General features: G+C 41.9%; 1 protein-coding gene across 2 annotated transcripts in view; it reads right to left on the bottom strand.

Annotated features, from left to right (window-relative positions):
- The window catches only part of LOC120053817 (NT-3 growth factor receptor-like), a 56,493-nt gene that overhangs the window by 3,652 nt on the left and 34,025 nt on the right, over nt 1-18,816 (bottom strand). The gene's annotated exons all lie outside the window — the stretch shown is intronic.

Raw genomic sequence — 18,816 nt, forward strand, 5'->3', positions numbered from 1 at the left:
GCTTCACCATCTGGCAGTCCGACAGACAAATCTGTGTTTGGCGGATGCCAGGAGAACGCTACCTGCCCGAATGCATAGTGCCAACTGTAAAGGTTGGTGGAGGAGGAATAGTGGTCTGGGGCTGTTCTTCATGGTTCAGGCTAGTTCCAGTGAGGGAAATCTTAATGCTACAGCATACAATTACATTCTACACGATTCTGTGCTTCCAACTTGTGGCAACAGTTTGGGGATGGCCCTTTCCTGTTTCAGCATGACAATGCCCCCCGTGCACAAAGCGAGGTCCATACAGAAATGGTTTGTCGAGATCAGTGTGGAAGAACTTGACTGGCCTACACAGAGCCCTAACCCCAACCCCATCGAACACCTTTGGAATTGGAATTGGAACGCCAACTGCAAGCCAGGCCTAATCGCCCAAAATCAATGGCCGACCTCACTAATGCTCTGGTGGTTGAATGGAAGCAAGTCCCCGCAGCAATGTTGGAAGCAAGTCCCCGCAGCACCATCTAGTGGAAAGCCTTCCCAGAAGAGTGGAGGCTGTTATAGCAGCATAGGGGGGACCAACTCCATTTTAATGCCTGTGATTTTGGAATGAAATGTTCAACGAGCAAGTGTTCATATACTTTTGGTCATGTAGTGTATGTGGTATACACTGTCTGGTAGAATAATTTTCCTGGGATGTCCCCCAGTGCAAGCACATTCACATGATTTACTGCTGGCTTAAATGAGCTACAATGCAATAACATCCTGTGTAATGAGGGGACGTTTAATGAAAGCGAATGGCTGGAGGTCCCCAGAGCATCTCCACAACACTGAACTAAAATCACTCTGGGTGCTCCATGCTGACTATTGATGCTCTCGAACTGTACTAAAACTGAAACTCAGCATTATTCAGTGTCCACTAGTTACCCAAGCCACAAAGTCAAAATTGAATAAATCGTACAAATATTATTTTTAAGGTTAGGGTTAGGCATAAGATTAGCAGTGTGTTTAAGGTTAGATTTACAGTTAGGGTTAGGTTTAAAATCACATTTTAAGAAGATAAATTGTGGAAATAGGCGGGTTTATGACTTTGTGATTGTGGTAACTAGTGACGACCACATTCTGGTAAGAGCAAGACACTTCCTTAAAAGGTAGTTGTTACCTTTGGGCCTGGTGAAATTGCAATGCCTTATTATTTATGTATTGTGGGCAATTAACTTGGTGAGTAACTTTATGAGTTAACGTTAAAAGACTCACCACAGTGTCACCACCAGTGTCATGATTCTAATTCCATCTGTCTCCTACTTTTACTTCTCTCACTTCAAACTCTCACGTCCATTATCTCATTCCCATCTATCTGTTCAATTACTCTGACTTTCATCCTTTCTTCTCATATACACTCTTTTATATTTGTCTCTACCCTCATAAAAAAGGGATTTCAAAAGGGTTCTGCGGCTGTCCCCATAGGAGAACCCTTTTTTGTTCCAGGGAGAACCCTTTTTGGTTCCAGGTAGAACTCTTTTGGGTTTCATGTAGAACCCTCTGTGTACAAACACATAAAAACATTTTTCACAAAACCGCTCAACACAGGAGCACACACATCCATCAGCACTCAAGCTGCTGTACAACATGTATTGCTGATCGCTGAGCTCAGGAAATTACAGCCAGCCTCTTTTGGCATCAAATTTTGAAATTGGCCTCAAATATTTACATCATCCATACAAATTTAAAATGTAACCCATCTCTGGTCTGTTTCGAATCAGTGCAATGTTCCCTTGGTTCAGACCAGGAAGACCATCTTGATCTCTCTGCTTCTCTTTCCATGTGATGCGTACATGTGAAACAACATCCTGAGCAGCTGCTAAGAAATGCCTCAGAACCCTGACTGTTTAGCATGCATGAACAGGTCCATAAATATGAGAGAAATCAGATGGCAGGTGAAATGTGAGATTTTGTCCAGGTGGCAGGGAGGTTATGTGCACGGTTGGGGCCACATGAAGCTAAAACGGGACCAGTGAACACTGGACAGTATAGCTGACCTGAGACTGGAATCTGCTGTGGGTGTTATGCACTGAAATTGTGCATGTGTACTACATGTAGCCTACACTACAGTATGTATTATGTAAACAACAGTTTATAAGCATAAAGTCACACATTACTGTATACACACACATACAGCACATACTGTGTATCGACTGATGGACAGGAAAGCAGATACTGTCTTATTCAAGGAGAATATAAAAGGACATGTAGATGGCAGTAAGTGGAGAGTTAACATTGCAAAGTACAAAACTATGGCAATCCATTTGACATTCCTACTTGCTTAAAATGCAAATGTATGAGACAACGTGATGAACAACAGCTATGGTGCATAATGTATCACTCAGATTTGGAGAAAAAAATCTTCTATAGTTATATTCATGGGCATTTTTTCTGGCAATTCATCTTAAAGACAAAATACTAAGACTATCCCGCTCACATCTTGTTAAAACAGCGTTATGTAACCTAGCAACTCTGCTTTCCAAAGCAGTAAAGTGGGTCGTCATTTGGGGAGGCAATGTAGAACAACAAATCCCCTCGACAGAGCAACGATGGACTCAACATGTAAAACAAAACCAAAAGCTATTATTCTTATTATTTGGTGGGTGCTTATATTTCTCCAATTTCACACATGTACAAGTGTGTATTAATATGCGTGTGAATTGGAAATGTGTTTTTTGCATATCCCAACTCCCCCTGAGAGGAGAAGAGAGGGAAACCGCCTCACACAAACCTGAATCATTCAATACCCAGAGATTCAATTCTTAAGTAAAAAATTAGTTGTGGAAATTCTGATTGATTGGCTGAGTTTATTTTAAACTCTGCATGAGGCCTATCCTCAGTGGTGTAAAGTAACTAAGTAAAAATAATTTTAAGTACTACTTAAGTTGTTTTTTGGGGGTATCTATATTTTACTTTGCTATTTATATTTTTGGCAAATTTTACTCCACTAGATTCCTAAAGAAAATGCATTATGAACATTTTACATTTTCCCTGACATCCAAAAGTACTCATTCCATTTTGAATGCTTAGCAGGAAGTGAAATGGTCCAATTCACACACTTATCTAGAGAACAACCATGGTCATCCCTACTGCCTCTGATCTGGCAGACTCACTAAACACATATGCTTAATTTGTAAATTATGTTGTGTGTTGAAGTGCGCCCCTGGCTATCCGTAAATAAAAAAACATGAAAATTGCGCTGATTGCGTAATATAAAGAATTTTAAATGATTTACAGCGTTTGTTTTACTTTTGATACTTAAGTATATTTTACCAATTACATTTACTTTTGAAACTTAAGTATATTTAAAACCAAATACTTTTAGACTTTTACTCATGTAGTATTTTACTGGGTGATTTTCACTTTTACTTGAGTCATTTTCTATTAAGGTATCTTTACTTTTACTCAAGTATGAAAATGTTGTACTTTTTACGCCACTGCCTGTCCTCCAGGGCCTAATTGAATGATTGACTGATTGAGTGATTCACCAATTAGCTGTCTAAAGGGGCTGTAATGAGACTGCAAGGGGCTACAGAGAGGGAGTGGTCGGAGAACTGCAGAGGAAGAGAGGGACATTAACACACACCTACTGTACAGAGAGTATAGAGTACCAACTATCTATAGAGTGGAGTGGATCATAAAACAAAGTATATGTTTATCAAACGTCAAACCAACATCACTTTGTTTGGTATTTTGGAGCAGTAGAGTACAGTGTAGGAGCTGCAGTGAGGGGGGGTTGGATTGGGTTGACAACTACAGAGCACCCCCCCTTTCCTCCTCTGTTGTATATGACTGGGAGCTAGTGTTAACCAGGAGTGCTCGGATAATGTAGGCTAACAGCTTTTACATTTTTTGTAGTTAACAGGTGCTTTGCATGTTTCCAAACCAAAAATCACCCCGTGAGCAAATTGAACACTGCTACTTATAACTTTGTATAATAAAGCGTCCTCACTTTAAAAATATTCAGACTGAAATCCGTCTTTGCCCCATAAATATAAAATATTGCAGATTTATTTTAGTGTAGGCCTACCTCTAGTGCCGAGAGCCCACTGAGCCACAGCAGGAGTGATGCACTGAACCAAGACCCGCCAATGACAAAGTGAGAATTCATCAGTTGAATACATTCTGGTTCTCATGCCTTATACAGTATTCATAGAATAAATTGTTTCCTTAAGTCTCTTCCTTGGAACAACAATATAATGATTTTCTTTCTTTCCTATGCTTTTGCAAATGACTTTAAAATACACTGAAGGATTAGCACTGATACATGGGTTACAGTTTATAGAAAAATATGCTTGATTAGTTGCTCAAAAAGTTGTCAGGTACTGTAGATGTAGGAAGAGAATTCAATGCCACTGTCAATCAGTTTGGCACAACAAGTGAAGTGATCAGAACCAAATGGTTGAACCGGAAAGCCTATTTCTGCAAAAACTTTATCCCCTGACAACAGTATGCTTAGACACTGCGACCCATCTTCTGATGGTGAGGAATACAGTATGGCACTCAGGCAGCACTGAATGTCTGCAGGTCTGATGGTGAGGAATACAGTTTAACACTCAGGCAGCACAGAATGTCTGCAGGTCTGATGGTGAGGAATACAGTTTAACACTCAGGCAGCACAGAATGTCTGCAGGTCTGATGGTGAGGAATACAGTTTAACACTCAGGCAGCACTGAATGTCTGCAGGTCTGATGGTGAGGAATACAGTTTAACACTCAGGCAGCACTGAATGTCTGCAGGTCTGATGGTGAGGAATACAGTTTAACACTCAGGCAGCACTGAATGTCTGCAGGTCTGATGGTGAGGAATACAGTTTAACACTCAGGCAGCACTGAATGTCTGCAGGTTTGATGGTGAGGAATACAGTTTAACACTCAGGCAGCACTGAATGTCTGCAGGTCTGATGGTGAGGAATACAGTTTAACACTCAGGCAGCACAGAATGTCTGCAGGTCTGATGGTGAGGAATACAGTTTAACACTCAGGCAGCACTGAATGTCTGCAGGTTTGATGGTGAGGAATACAGTTTAACACTCAGGCAGCACTGAATGTCTGCAGGTTTGATGGTGAGGAATACAGTTTAACACTCAGGCAGCACTTAACACTCAGGCAGCACTGAATGTCTGCAGGTCTGATGGTGAGGAATACAGTTTAACACTCAGGCAGCACTGAATGTCTGCAGGTCTGATGGTGAGGAATACAGTTTAACACTCAGGCAGCACTGAATGTCTGCAGGTCTGATGGTGAGGAATACAGTTTAACACTCAGGCAGCACTGAATGTCTGCAGGTCTGATGGTGAGGAATACAGTTTAACACTCAGGCAGCACTGAATGTCTGCAGGTCTGATGGTGAGGAATACAGTTTAACACTCAGGCAGCACAGAATGTCTGCAGGTCTGATGGTGAGGAATACAGTTTAACACTCAGGCAGCACTGAATGTCTGCAGGTCTGATGGTGAGGAATACAGTTTAACACTCAGGCAGCACTGAATGTCTGCAGGTCTGATGGTGAGGAATACAGTTTAACACTCAGGCAGCACTGAATGTCTGCAGGTCTGATGGTGAAGAATACAGTTTAACACTCAGGCAGCACAGAATGTCTGCAGGTCTGATGGTGAGGAATACAGTTTAACACTCAGGCAGCACTGAATGTCTGCAGGTCTGATGGTGAGGAATACAGTATAACACTCAGGCAGCACTGAATGTCTGCAGGTTTGATGGTGAGGAATACAGTATAACACTCAGGCAGCACTGAATGTCTGCAGGTCTGATGGTGAGGAATACAGTATAACACTCAGGCAGCACTGAATGTCTGCAGGTCTGATGGTGAGGAATACAGTATAACACTCAGGCAGCACTGAATGTCTGCAGGTTTGATGGTGAGGAATACAGTTTAACACTCAGGCAGTACTGAATGTCTGCAGGTTTGATGGTGAGGAATACAGTTTAACACTCAGGCAGCACTTAACACTCAGGCAGCACTGAATGTCTGCAGGTCTGATGGTGAGGAATACAGTATAACACTCAGGCAGCACTGAATGTCTGCAGGTTTGATGGTGAGGAATACAGTTTAACACTCAGGCAGCACTGAATGTCTGCAGGTCTGATGGTGAGGAATACAGTTTAACACTCAGGCAGCACTGAATGTCTGCAGGTCTGATGGTGAGGAATACAGTATAACACTCAGGCAGCACTGAATGTCTGCAGGTCTGATGGTGAGGAATACAGTTTAACACTCAGGCAGCACTGAATGTCTGCAGGTCTGATGGTGAGGAATACAGCATAACACTCAGGCAGCACTGAATGTCTGCAGGTTTGATGGTGCCACCCACGGTGACAGACTCATTTAAAGCATGGAGAAGCACAGTGCCTATTCTCTGAAGCCTGCGGCTATCTGTGTGACTGGGGCGACGACCCAGCTGGAGGATGGGATTTTTACCCTTTGCCTGCGTCTCAAATGGCACCTTATTCCCCATCTAGCGCACTACCCATTGTGCTCTGGTCAAATATAGCACACTAAATAGGGAGCCATTTTGGATGCTCATTCTCTCTCCTGATCTTGGCAGTGGGTTAGACTTTCAACCACTAACGCTGTTGTGCTGCAGAGAGAGACAAAAGCAGAAATCAGCATGAGACCCACCTACATAAACATACCAGAAGGAGGTTGAAAAAAAAAAAATCCTACCTTCTCAGCAGTTTACCTCTGTGAACATTGGAACAAACCCCTTCAGTTTTATTGAGACTGTCAGCTGACTCCATCACAGCGTCATTACTCCATTCTATCACCACCATGTGCGAGGAGGGCAACTTCACAACTACCTCATCGCTTGAAATGGAGTAGAAACAAATGTATACAGTAATAACAAAAAGGATATTTGCATCTTGCTTTTATCGCTGCACTGCAATGTCAATTTCTTCTACACGGTTGTATAGTACCGTACCTACTACCTACTTATTTATTTATTGATTCCATTCTTTTGCTTATGGATTTGTGTGTATTGTTGTAAATTGTTAGATTACACAAGCATTTCGCTACACCCGCAATAACATCTGCTAAATATGTGTATGTGACCAATAAAATTGGATTTGATTTGATTCCACAAGTCATTTAAGCCTACCTACTTGTATAAGTAGTGAAATACAGGATGTACTGTGTAAGTAATGATACAACAATATATCCTTAGCTAACATGGATTTTGTGTCATGTCACATTAAAATGAGAATCCAAAATCAATCATTTACATATCATGACCACCATGTTTGACTGTTACTGATTTAACCCTATCAGTGTGAAGGCACATGGGAGAGGGGGCTTATTGAACTACTGATCAGGTGACAACCACATAACACAGTGTCCATTGTTAACAATGAGCTAAATCAAATAGGACACAGTCTTTAACATGTAGTGGATGAGCAGATGAACAGTGTCACACCCTGATCTGTTTCACCTGTCCCTGTGATTGTCTCCACACCCTCCAGGTGTCGCTTATTTTCCCCAGTGTATTTATCCCTGTGTTTCCTGTCTCTCTGTGCCAGTTCATCTTGTCTGTTTCAAGTCAACCAGTGTGTTTTTCCCATGCGCCTGCTTTTGCTATTCTCCCTTTTGCTAGTCCTCCCGGGGTTGATCCTTGCCTGTTTTCTGGACTGTACCCGCGTGCCTGACCAGTCTGCCTGCCCTGACCTCGAGCCTGCCTGCCACTCTGTACCTTCTGGACTCTGATCTGGTTTTGACCTTTTGCCTGTCCACGACTATTCTGACAGCGCATTTTTAAGTTGATTGACCGCCATTTAGCTTAGGCTATTTGATTGGATAAACCTGCATGATGTAAAAATGTCTATTACATTGTCATAAATTTTTATCTCCAGCCAGTAGCCTACAGCAAAGTCTACATACTCTTTCTACCATATCCTATATCTGCAACATGATTTATGTTCGATTATTTTCTTGACAGAACGTTAGTGGAGCGCTGCAGAGATGCGTCTCTCCAACAGGACCCTGGAGAGGCACGCTGGGACTTCACAAGTAAAATATTTTGCGCCCCTGCCTTTGACAAAGGGGGCACTGCTTATCAAAGGCAGCATCAACGCTCACCTAAAAAGCCCATATGCCACTGGTTGAGAGAAATTGTCATGGTCTGGGCAGAATTATGTGAGGTTTTATGTGTTGTTGGTGTAGGTCCGTCTTGGGTAGTTTATCTCGAAAAATGCCGCCCCGGTCAATCTGCCTAATGAACGGGCCGGATGTGGGAAAAAACATCTGCTTTCTTTTTTCCCCCATAGAAATAACAGCATTCTCCATGCACTGTAATTTACAACTTGATAAGACCTATTGATAAGAGCTATGTAAATTTGTCATTTGTTTGGATAAGGGAATTGTAAATATAAATGACACTTGTTTTAGATATATTTTACCTTATAATCGTTGGAGACAAATGTGAAACCAGTCATATGGCAGTAAAATGAAGAATATCAACATATCAACTTTCTCACAGTACAATTTATGAAATGCTGTGCCATTATGCAAAATTTTAATTGTAGCCTTTTAACTTGCAGGGATGGGAACTCTCGAATGTTTAGTTATAGGCTACCCCGACATTCACTGTTTCCTATGTCTATCATGTTAAATATTAGCCATTATCAGCATAGACTGTCAGAAGGCCTAATAACAAACACATATTCAACTGCCAATTTACTGTTAGTTCCCTTCAGTTGGTATAGACTACATTATCATTCCATTTAATTACATTGTTTTGTTTACCTTCATTTGCTTCCTCTGTAAACGCCATCACGGCCATGTGGTTGTTGCTGAGGTTCATTAGTAACGGTTGATAATATATAAAAAATGTAAAAAGTAAGCTAATTAAATCGCTATGGAGCAATACTTGGCTGTGTCATCACAGTTCCATGGTTAGTGCAGGCAATAGAGGTTATAGTCTACTATTGTACAGTCGTGGGCAAAAGTTTTGAGAATGACACAAATATTAATTTTCACAAAGTCTGCTACCTCAGTTTATATGATGGCAATTCGCATATACTCCAGAATGTTATGAAGAGTGATCAGATGAATTGCAAAGTCCCTCTTTGCCATGCAAATGAACTGAATCCCCAAAAAACATTTCCACTGCATTTCAGCCCTGCCACAAAAGGACCAGCTGACATCATGTCAGTGATTCTCTCGTTAACACAGGTGTGAGTGTTGACGAGGACAAGGCTGGAGATCACTCTGTCATGCTGATTGAGTTCGAAAAACAGACTGGAAGCTTCAACAGGAGGGTGGTGCTTGGAATCATTGTTCTTCCTCTGTCAGCCATGGTTACCTGCAAGGAAACACGTGCCGTCATCATTGCTTTGCACAAAAAGGGCTTCACAGGCAAGGATATTGCTGCCAGTAAGATTGCACCTAAATCAACCATTTATCGGATCATCAAGAACTTCAAGGAGAGCGGTTCAATTGTTGTGAAGAAGGCTGCAGGGCGCCGAAGAAAGTCCAGCAAGTGCCAGGACCGTCGCCTAAAGTTGATTCAACTGCGGGATCGGTGCACCACCAGTACAGAGCTTGCTCAGGAATGGCAGCAGGCAGGTGTGAGTGCATCTGCACGCACAGTGAGGCGAAGACTTTTGGAGGATAGCCTGGTGTCAAGAAAGGCAGCAAAGAAGCCACTTCTCTCCAGGAAAAACATCAGGGACAGACTGATATTCTGTAAAAGGTACAGGGATTGGACTGCTGAGGACTGGGGTAAAGTCATTTTCTCTGATGAATCCCCTTTCCGATTGTTTGCGGCATCCGGAAAAAAGCTTGTCCGGAGAAGACAAGTTGAGCGCTACTATCAGTCCTGTGTCATGCCAACAGTAAAGCATCCTGGGACCATTCATGTGTGGGGTTGCTTCTCAGCCAAGGGAGTGGGCTCACTCACAATTTTGCCTAAGAACACAGCCATGAATAAAGAATGGTACCAACACACCCTCCGAGAGCAACTTCTCCCAACCATCCAGGAACAGTTTGGTGACGAACAATGCCTTTTTCAGCATGATGGAGCACCTTGCCATAAGGCAAAAGTGATAACTAAGTGGCTTGGGGAACAAAACGTTGATATTTTGGGTCCATGGCCAGGAAACTCCCCAGACCTTAATCCCATTGAGAACTTGTGGTCAATCCTCAAGAGGCGGGTGGACAAACAAAAACCCACAAATTCTGACAAACTCCAAGCATTGATTATGCAAGAATTGGCTGCCATCAGTCAGGATGTGGCCCAGAAGTTAATTGACAGCATGCCAGAGCGGATTGCAGAGGTCTTGAAAAAGAAGGGTCAACACTGCAAATATTGACTCTTTGCATCAACTTCATGTAATTGTCAATAAAAGCCTTTGACACTTATGAAATTCTTGTAATTATACTTCAGTATTCCATAGTAACATCTGACAAAAATATCTAAAGACACTGAGGCAGCAGACTTTGTGAAAATTAATATTTGTGTCATTCTCAAAATTTTTGGCCAAGACTGTACACTATTCTCCCTATTATCATTATATGTACACTAATCTTCCAACATTACCATGGCTTAAAGAACTGAATGTGACAATTTTCAGAATTAATCAAACATCAAAACACTGAGTGTACAAAACATTGAACACCTGCTCTTTCCATGACATAGACTGACCAGCTGAATGCAGGTGAAAGATATGATCCCTTATTGATGGAACTCAATATTAGGAAGGTGTTTTTAATGTTTTGTGCACTCAGTATATATTTTTCGTGCATAAAGGCTCTCCAAACCAGATATATAGAAAATTATGTGGACACCCCTTCAAAATAGTGGATTCGGCTATTTCAGCCACACCTGTTGCTGACAGGTGTATACAGCCATGCAATCTCCATTGCCAAACATTGGCAGTAGAATGGCCTTACTGAAGATTTTAGTGACTTTCAACGTGGCACCGTCATAGGATGCCACCTTTCCAACAAGTCAGTTCGTCAAATTTCTGCCCTGCTAGAGCTGTCCCGGTCAACTGTAATTGGTGTTATTGTGAAGTGGAAACATCTAGGAGCAACAATGGCTCAGCAGCGAAGTGGTAGGCCACACAAACTCACAGAACTGGACTGCCAAGTGCATAGTGTGTAAAAATCGTCTGTCCTCAGCAGGGTTGGAGAGTAACGGATTACATGTACATGTAAGGGATTACAAAAAAACAGTAACTGTAATCTGTTACGTTACCAGCTAAAATATCGTAATCAGATTACAGATATTTATAAAAATTATTACTTAGAGGATTACTTTTAAATTCAGAAAGGATGTTTGTGAGAAAAAAAAATCTGTCAATTCTCAATGATAATCAAATTAGCATTAAACAAAGGCGCAAGTTTAAGCTTGTTCCACCTGAGCGAGTCTGACTACAAGTCAGAGACCACTATGATGACACACCAAATGTGTCTGATGGATCATGGGAAAAGAGCAGGAATAGGCTTTTGTAGGCTACAGTCTTGTCTGTATTGTCTGCTATGTCTTCCAATGGTTGGCATCCAAAGATTATCCAACTTGAATAAACGCTTGGAGGTAAGGATGACAGCAGTGGTGTAGTCAACGGCGATACGGATATCACTTAATATTGATATCTACATAGCGCGTTGATGTGAATCACACTGCTGCTCTCTCATTTAGCTATTTGTGCCTTATGGATTGTGGTTATTGTGGATGGCTGTTCACACATCTAAATGTGTATTTGAACCCAATAATTCAAGAGGTTTAAGCTGCCTATCAATCACTGTTTTTGAAATGAGGGGATAGTCTCATCTTTCCATAGAAGGGTCATAATACTTTTTGTGACATAGGCGGATGCGTTTGATTGAAATTCATCCAATGCAAAAAACATATCTCTAGTTTAAACTGACAGATTTTTCTGGGGATGTTTTAATTATTCTAATTAGATTTCCACATGGACATCAACTTTAGGGGGTACACCGTATTTAAAGGGATGGCTTAAGATACAGTGGAGCAAAAAAGTATTTAGTCAGCCACCAATTGTGCAAGTTCTCCCACTTAAAAAGATGAGAGAGGCCTGTAATTGTCATCATAGGTACACTTCAACTATGACAGACAAAATGAGAAAAAAAATCCAGAAAATCACATTGTAGGATTTTTAATGAATTTATTTGCAAATTATGGTGGAAAATAAGTAAAAACGCTGTTTTGTTAGAATATGCATACAGTAATTTATATTTTAAAATGTACCAGACACGTACACATTGAGTGATCTGTTGAATATAAAAAGCTATTTGGATTAGTTTATGCATTGTGGGAAAATGGAGTGGGGAATAAAGCTCCACAGACCCATTATAAAGTTGTAATACCTTAGAAAACACACAACATGGAAAAATATCTGTGACTCCACTAATAACTGCATCTTAATTAATTATACAAAATCACTGTTACTGTTCCGAAACCTATTTTGCAGTGGCATTTAATGTAAATCAACTAAAAGATTATTATTTATACTCAAAGCTAGCTTCTAGGTAAAGTAGAACAGTTAAGAACAGGGATGGGCAACTGGCAGCCCACCTTTTGTAGGCCCGCACACCAGTAAAAAATGTAATAAATTGATCATCAGTTGTCATATTAAAAACTGCAAACATTTGTCTCCACCCTATGGCAAAATGTGTAGAACTGCAGGTAATTTGCTGTAAAACCACACATTTGTCTCTCTGTCCCATGGAAAAATGAATAGAATAGCATGAAATTAGTTATCAAATAGCAAAATCTTCTCTCCACCCCATAGCAATGTGTATAATTGCAGAAAACTTGCTTTAAAATGGCAACATTTTCTCTATGCCCCATTGCAAAATGTGCAGAAATGCAGGAAATGTGGTCTTTGCGGTTCGAGAGGGGGGCCGTTAAAATTGGATGTGGGTACGCAGACCCACGAGTCACTGCAGCCCCTCATGGTGAGTTCTGTTTTTTGTGGCCCCCACCCCTATCAAAGTTGCCCATCCCTGGTTTAGAAACACCGAAAACTAAAACGTTATAATAAGGGCGAGTGTTTTCAATTCTTGAATCTTACTCACTAAACCCAATGTACTGTGTAGTTTGATAACTCCACACAATTCCGGTGCAATAAAACAACATATTAGCCCACTTTAATTTTCAAATCTCTTTGAAATAATCCTGTCAGAATGTAAAGTGAGTGTGTGTAGTGTGTGTAGTGTGTGTGTGTGTGTGTGTGTGTGTGTGTGTGTGTGTGTGTGTGTGTGTGTGTGTGTGTGTGTGTGTGTGTGTGTGTGTGTGTGTGTGTGTGTGTGTGTGTGTGCGCGCATGTCTGTGGTTGTCAGACAGCAGTAATTACCTAGCTGCATGGTTCAGGGGCCAGGACAACAGGTCTGGCATGGATGAAGGTGTGTATAACACCCTGCTAGAATCGGATTAAACCATCACCCTTCCTCATTCCCCCGTCTTCTAGTCAGCAGTTCTGCAAATATTTTAACTGCAGCTCTCAAAGCGTCAGTCAGATTGGCTTATAGCATGCTGCATGGAGCTGCTGGATTTTTCAATGAACTGGGGATCACTCCTGGCACATGTCCAGAAGTGCTGCACTGCCTGCATACTGATGGCTGAACTGCCAATCTACTCTGCCACTCCTCTTAACTGGCGCAATGATAACCGGATTCAAAGGCCTCTCATCTGGAAGCCATGATAAACAGTTTGGTGGTAGAGATGCAAGCCAAGCTGAGCCAAGCCCCCTTTCCAGCATGGCTGATGAGACATACACATAGTTTTTAGCAGTAAGATTTGCATCAAACAGTACTCTCCAGAGGGTGGTGCGGTCTGCACAATGCATCGCCGGGGGCAAACTACCTGCCCTCCAGGACACCAACACCACCCGATGTCACAGGAAGGCCAAAAAGATCATGAAGGACAACAACCACCCGAGCCACTGCCTGTTCACCCCGCTACCATCCAGAAGGCGTCGTCAGTACAGGTGCATCAAAGCTGGGACTGAGAGACTGAAAAACAGCTTCTATCTCAAGGCCATCAGAATGTTAAACAGCCATCACTAACACAGAGAGGCCATATTCAATGCGTGTTGAGCGTTCGTAAATTCGGCAGTTATTCTGCTCTCTGGCACACTGAGACGAGAGCGCTCTGATATCGGAGTAGATGGTCAGAGCGAATTTACGGATGCACCATTGGACTAAGAAAATAAACTTTATGACACCGTCAAGAAGCATTATGACCATCATAATCATATAAGCCACGTACATGCCCTTATGATAGTCATCAGTCAAGAAGAGGGTGTGTTGTCCTGCTCCTAAAATATGATCCTACATTCATACCAGTCATCAATGTGTGCGCAAATTCAATGATAATTTAATATGGTAAACATAACATTTTGAGGACAACACAGTGCCACCGACATGGCCCGCTACTTAAGACTGTGGGCTCTCCTTCTCCGTGGCCGACGTGAGCAAAATATTTACACGTGTTAGCCGGCATCCCTAGCCACGTCCTCAGAGCATGCGCAGACCAGCTGACTGGTGTGTTTACAGACATATTCAATCAATCCCTATCCCAGTCTGCTGTCTCCACATGCTTCAAGATGGCCACCATTGTTCCTGTTCCCAAGAAAGCTAACTGAACTAAATGACTATCGCCCCGTAGCACTCACTTGAAGGTAGGAAACAGCATCTCCACTCCGCTGATCCTCAACACTGGGGCCCCACAAGGGTGCGTTCTCAGCCCTCTCCTGTACTCCCTGTTCACCCATGACTGTGTGGCCATACACGCCTCTAACTCAATCATCAAGTTTTCAGACGACACTACAGTGGTAGGCTTGATTACCAACAATGACGAGACAGCCTACAGGGAGGAGTTGAGGGCACTCGGAGTGTGGTGTCAGGAAAATAACCTCTCACTCAACGTCAACAAAACTACGGAGATGATTGTGGACTTCAGGAAACAGCAGAGGGAGCACCCCCCTATCCACATCGACGGGACAGTAGTGGAGAAGGTGGAAAGTTTTAAGTTCCTCAGCGTACACATCACGGACAAACTGAAATGGTCCACCCACACAGACAGCGTGGTGAAGAAGATGCAACAGTGCCTCGTCAACCTCGGGAGGCTGAAGAAACTTGGCTTGTCACCTAAAACCTTCACAAACTTTTACAGATGCAGATGCACAATTGAGAGGATTGTAGGTTTTGTGGGTGTTTACACTTATGTAGGTATCATAATCAGCCATAAATTACTATTGTAGTATTGCAAGTGTGTTATTTCTCCTCTTAACCTGTCATATTCAGTGGTTTAGTGGAGGCTATAAGCAGGTATACGCCGTATACCCACTTATTTTTCAGTTGGCATTGTGTATACTCACTTCTTAATCCCCACTGATGTGTATCAAAGTAGTGTAGTGGAGGTATACTATACATCGCATCAATTATGTAGTACAATAGAGAAACCATGCAGAAAATAGCGTACTCAAACGCAAAGCATGTGAAATATCACGTGTGCCGCACAAATAGCCTAGTTTCGATGGAATATCATCTTTCAGGTAGGAAGAGCGTTGTTTTAACTTATGACATCTACCAGTAAATGCTAACTAAGGCAACAACGGGTATACAAACCAGCTATTGAAATGGTTTTGGTTGAATCTTTGCGATGCGCAATTCATTCATCATTTCTAGTCTTTCAAAAAAATAAAAATCCCAATTATATATTGACTGCAAAGTAGGCCTGCCAAATTCATATCATGATGATTTGAGTTTTTCAAACTTTCCCATAACATGTAGGCCATTGTACAGTACAGAAACACCACTAGCCAAATGGTCTCTTGCTAGGTGCACAAATGAGTTAAAAGGCAACTAGATCCTCCAAACAATATTGTATTGGTGCAGCGGTCTAAGGCACTGTATCTCTGTGCTAGAAGTGTAACTACAGACCCTGGTTCAATTCCAGTCTGTATCACAACCAGCCATGATTGGGAGTCCCATAGGGCGGCACACAATTGGCCCAGCGTCGTCCGGGTTAGGGTTTGGCCGGGGTAGGCCATCATTATAAATAAGAATTTGTTCTTAACTGACTTACCATATTAAATAAAGGTTCAATAAATTTAAAAAAAGGTCAACGGCATCATGAACTTTACCCAATACCAGGACATTTTAGCCAAAAACCTTGTTGCTTCTGCCAGGAGGCTGAAACTTGTGGATCTTAACCCCAAGCACATATTAAAATCGACAAAGACAATGTTAATCGGCCACAAAAATCAACATTTTACAATGGTCATCTCAGTCTCCGGACTTGAAACCCAATGAAAACCTGTGGTTTGAATGAAAGAGGGCAGTCCATTATCACAGACAAATGATAGCGAGCTTCTGGAACGATTCTGTATAGAGGAATGGTCTAAGATCCCTCCCAATGTGTTCTCCAATTCATTAAACATTTTAGAAAAAGGCTGAGTACCCTTATCCTTGCAAGATGAGGCATTGACAGGTGTTGAAAAAAACAGGAGTGTCAATAATTTTGACTCCTACCTTTTTGAGAAAAAAAGTATTATTATAAACAAAATCTCTTTCTCTGAGCAATTGTATTTGAATAAAATAATATAATTTCTCCATTTATTTACATACAATATAGCTCAGTATTTTAATTATTTATTTTATGCAGTGTCAATATTTTATGCAGTGTCTTTATCAAGGGTGTCAATAATTTCAGATGGCACTGTACCGTCTAATATAGTAGTCTTGTTAATCTTATTGTTAGTAAGAGTGCTCTACATGTTCATCTTAACTTGGAGATGGGCATACTATGCATTGTAAGTTTCTGATTTTTTCAGAATCTACTCCTGTTTATCTAGAAGTTCTGTCCTCTAAATTTACAAGGTGTGAAATTGCCTCAGCATGCATAGAAAGAGCTCCTAACTGTCCCTAATCCTCCACAACTCCACAGCACACAGACAGGGCTGTAATTCAATCAGCCAAAGCTGTATTTACTCTTTATTTACACCATATCAACAAATTTACAATCCACTTTTATTATATCATGCTGTTTAGCATGAATGCTTTGGGAATAGTTACTCTGCCGAAACAATAAAACAGGCAATCACTTGCAGGTCCATGTAAATCGACATACAGTACAAGTATGTTATTTTTATTTAACCTTTATTTAACCAGGTAGGCCAGTTGAGAACAAGTTCTCATTTACAACTGCGACCTGGCCAAGATAAAGCAAAGCAGTGCGACACAAACAACACAGAGTTCCACATGGGATAAACAAACGTACAGCCAATAACATAATAGAAAAATCTAAATACAGTGTGTGCAAATGTAGTACGATTAGGGAGGTAAGGAAATAAATAGGCCATAGTGGCGAATAATTAATAATAATAATTACAATTTAGCATGAACACTGGAGTGATAGATGTGCAGATGATGATGTGCAAGTAGAGATACTGGGGTGTAAAAGAGCAAAAACTAATAACAATATGGGGATGAAGTAATTGGGTGGGCTATTTACAGATGGGTTGTGTACAGGTGCAGTGATCTGTAAGCTGCTCTGACAGCTGATGCTTAAAGTTAGTGAGGGAGATATAAGTCTCCAGCTTTAGTGATTTTTACAAATCGTTCCAGTCATTGGCAGCAGAGTACTGTAAGGAAAGGCGGCCAAAGTAGGAGTTGGCTTTGGGGATGACCAGTGACATATACCTGCTGGAGCGCATGCTACGGGTGGGTGTTGCTATGGTGACTCGTGAGCTGAGATAAGGCGGAGCTTTACCTAGCAAAGACTTATAGATGACCTGGAGCCAGTGGGTTTGGCGACGAATACGAAGCGAGGGCCAGCCAACGAGAGCATACATGTCACAGTGTGGGTAGTATATGGGGCTTTGGTGACAAAACGGATGGCACTGTGATAGACTGATTCCAATTTGCTGAGTAGAGTGTTGGAGGCTATTTTGTAAATGACATCACCGAAGTCAAGGATTGGTAGGATTGTCAGTTTTATGAGGGTATGTTTAGCAGCATGAGTGAAAGAGGCTTTGTTGCGATATAGGAAGCCGATTCTAGATTTAATTTTGGATTGGAGATTCTAAATCTGAGTCTGGAAGGAGAGTTTACAGTCTAACCAGACACCTAGGTATTTGTAGTTGTCCAAATATTCTAAATCAGAACCGTCTGGAGTAGTGATGCTAGTCGGTCGGGAGGGTGCGGGCAGCGATCAGTTGAAAAGCGTGCATTTACTAGCATTTAATTGCAGTTGGAGGCCATGGAAGGAGAGTTGTATGGTATTGAAGCTCGTCTGGAGGTTTGTTAACACAGTGTCCAAAGAAGGGCCAGAAGTATACAGAATGGTGTCGTCTGTGTAGAGTTCGATCAGAGAATCACCAGCAGCAAGAGCGACATCATTGATATATACAGAGAAAAGAGTCAGCCCGAGAATTGAACTCTGTGGCACCCCCATAGAGACTGCCAGAGGTCCGGACAACAGGCCCTCCGATTTGACACATTGAACTCTATCTGAGAAGTAGTTGGTGAACCAGGCGAGGCAGTCATTTGAGAAACCAAGGCTGTTGAGTCTGCCGATAAGAATGTGGTGATTGACAGAGTCGAAAGCCTTGGCCAGGTCGATGAAGATGGCTGCACAGTACTGTCTTTGATCGATGGCGGTTATGATATCGTTTAGGACTTTGATTGTGGCTGAGTTGCACTCATGACCAGCTCGGAAACCAGATTGCATAGCAGAGAAGGTACGGTGGGATTCGAAATGGTCGGTGATCCGTTTGTTAACTTGGCTTTCGAAGACTTTAGAAAGGCAGG

Source organism: Salvelinus namaycush, chromosome 9 (assembly GCF_016432855.1).
Source record: "Salvelinus namaycush isolate Seneca chromosome 9, SaNama_1.0, whole genome shotgun sequence".
Lineage (NCBI taxonomy): Eukaryota > Metazoa > Chordata > Actinopteri > Salmoniformes > Salmonidae > Salvelinus > Salvelinus namaycush.